Source organism: Macrotis lagotis, chromosome 1 (genome assembly GCF_037893015.1).
Source record: "Macrotis lagotis isolate mMagLag1 chromosome 1, bilby.v1.9.chrom.fasta, whole genome shotgun sequence".
Classification (NCBI taxonomy): Eukaryota; Metazoa; Chordata; class Mammalia; order Peramelemorphia; family Peramelidae; genus Macrotis; species Macrotis lagotis.
This window is the reverse complement of record NC_133658.1, coordinates 841,730,881-841,733,742: the sequence shown is the minus strand read 5'-3', so window position 1 is coordinate 841,733,742 and position 2,862 is coordinate 841,730,881. Positions and strand designations below refer to the sequence as shown.

Genomic DNA, 2,862 nt, shown 5'->3' with positions numbered 1-2,862 from the left:
GTGTCCAGACCGTATTCGAACCCAGGTACTCCTGACTCCAAGGCCAGCGCTCCATCCACTATGCCACCCGGCCGCCCCCCATGTTATCCTTTAATGAAGTCTGAATCTAAAGCTCTTCTTGGCACATAATTGTGACTGATATGGATGTCAGTCTCCCTTCAGGGGTCCCTTGTAATGCTGGAAAACCCTTTACTGGGGTAAATGACTCAAAAAACTACCATTACAAGTATGTAATGTCTTTCAGTATGGATATGTTCAGGTTTATACCCAATTATACCCAATCTTGAATCAATTCTCTTTCCTCCTTCCTCTTAATAAAATTCACTTAAATGAAAGTTCTAGAATGAGGTCCTAGACCAGGGAATATCCAGTCCTCTATCAGATACCGCCATGGCAGCCACAGGCAGGTACAAAGAAAGTCTCTGCCCTCAAGGAGTTCACTATCTAATTAGGATACTCTTTCACTTTTTGTATTATACCCCCACAGAATGAATGCTTAAAAAATGCTTGTTAAAGATTATCTAGGTGGTGCAGTGGATAGAGCACCAACCCTGGATTTGAGAGGACCTGAGTTCAAATGTGACCTCAGACACTTAATACTTACCCAGCTTTGTGACCTTGGGCAAGTCACTAAACCCCATTACCTCACAAAAACAAAAACCAAAAGACAGAACTCAAGAAATCTCCAATTCAAAGGATTACCATCACTCAAAGAATTAACACAGCTTTGAATATCAGGTGTAGGTAGATATGGTGCATTGTCTAGCATTGCCTAGCATTCCATTTAAGTTCAGAGTTACTCACAGTTTGTCTTTTATGCTATTTAGAAGTTGGTGATAAATTTTTTGGCCAAAGCAACTAATGAAAACTTATTTACTAAGGTATGGATTATCAGTGTTGGTGGAAAGAATACCTGATATCATTAAAGTCACAAATCTTGCAAAGTAGTAAAATAAGTTCAAGGAGTAAGTTATTTATAAATGCTAAATATGTAACCTAATGTAGCTGGCATTATCCCCTTGGGCAAAGACCAAGTTTCTTTGTAAGGGGATCTAACTTTTTCTAATTAGGTTCTTTCAATATTCTAAAAGTCTAAATTAAATGCAGTCATATTTCTGTTTCACTAGGCAAATACAAAGAACAAATCAATAAGTTCTGTCCAAAAGTTGGAAAATGCCTAAATGGCTCCCAGCTCTCTGAAAAGATATTATACTTGAGATAAACCTTATGTTCCCAGCTAGATGCTAGAGTAATGTCTCTGCTCATAATGTAGATTTCGTCATTATCAAGTGTGCAAGTCAAGTTAAGACCTGATTTGGAGGAGTTCTCCTTGAGATAGAGCCATTCACGAGTAATTGTATTGTAAGATAGCACAGTTAACAGGTCCTCACTTTGACTGGTTCTTTTGTTGGGTCTAAGTATATGTAAATAACCTCTCACCAAGTAGACGGTCTCTTCTACAGCCAGCATCTGTTGTTTTCGAATGTGGACATCACATACTTCAGAAACAGTCCAAGCATCAGATGAGGGACAGTACTGCAAAATGTTCATGTTTCTGTCTCTGGTAGTGTATCCTCCAATGACATCGATATTTCCCTTACACTCACAGGCAGAGAATTCAGCCAAAGGATTTGGTCATGGAGCCACAAAACTCCACCAGTCCTGCTCAGGACTGTAACATTCAACATTAGAAACAGACTGCCCACCAATGGCATACAGTTTTCCACTCACAGCCAGAAGCTTGAAGTTGGACCTCTTTTGGTTCATCGAAGCCACCTGACTCCACTCGTTTTTGCAAGGGTTATAGCAGTGGGCTGCAGAGATCTCCTGGCTGGTGATCCTATAACCTCCCACTATGAAAAGGTAATTGTCCAGGACGGCAGACCCGTAACCCCTGACGCTGAACAGATCAGGAGGCAGCCGGTTGGCCAAAGGCAACCGCCGCAGGGCCGCCTCGTCATATTTAAGCATGGACCTCGGCTCTCCCTGCTGGGGGTGCGGGGCCGGGGCCTCGCTAAAAAGTGTCCCAGGGCTACCAGCACAGCCTTGCCTTTCATTCTGCCCTCCCTCAGCTTCTGCTTGAGGCCGGCCTCCCCCGGAGCCTGTGGAGGGCTGGCCAGGAGGTGGAAGTGGGCGCTGCGGAGCGCCTGGCGGTGGTGGGCGGCCGTGGGTGGCCATGACACGGAGGCAGGCGCGCTGGAGGTCTGGCCGGCCGTACACCTGCGCCAGGCGGTGCGGCTCCAGGCAGTTGTCCAGCCGCACCTGGGGCAGCAGCAGCTGTGGCAAGGGGTACCTGCAGGAAGGAGGCCGGCCCCACCAGCTCCTCCAGCAGGCTGCCTTCCTCCTCTGCCCCAGTCCGCCCCAGTTCCTCCGGTGCTGATGAAGTCCAGCACAAGCTGCAGGCCCGGGGCTGCTGCACCTCGGGGCCCCGGGCTGGGCTCCCCCAGGCTGGGCTCCCCCTGCCTCCCGCATGCCCGAGCGGTACACAGCACCAAAGTAATCGCTCTGCTCCATGAGCTTCTTCTTGCTCACGGGGTAGCGGCGGCCCTCCAGCAAGATCTGCACCACCTCCTCCGCGGACATGGCCGAGGCGCCCCCCAACAGGGGGAAGGGGGCCCAGCCCCAGGCCCAGGACCGGGTCAGCGCCGAGCTCCCTGGCTCCGCCCCGCAGGGGGGAGGGGAGGAGGTGCAGCTCCTCGCCTGAGTCCGCCACAGCCCCCCTTTCTTGATAATTTTTTGAAAGATGATGTCTAGGTTCTTTTTCTTAATTATGATATTCAGGAAGTCTAATAATTTTTAAATTATCTCTCATAGATCTATTTTCCAGGTCGGTTCTTTTTTCAATGAAATGTTTTACATTTT

The 2,862-nt window shown here is 48.2% G+C and overlaps 1 pseudogene; it reads right to left on the bottom strand.

Moving 5' to 3' along the window:
* Nucleotides 1-749: 749 nt before the first annotated feature.
* Nucleotides 750-2,583, bottom strand: LOC141490060 (kelch-like protein 42 pseudogene; annotated as a pseudogene).
* Nucleotides 2,584-2,862: the final 279 nt, after the last annotated feature.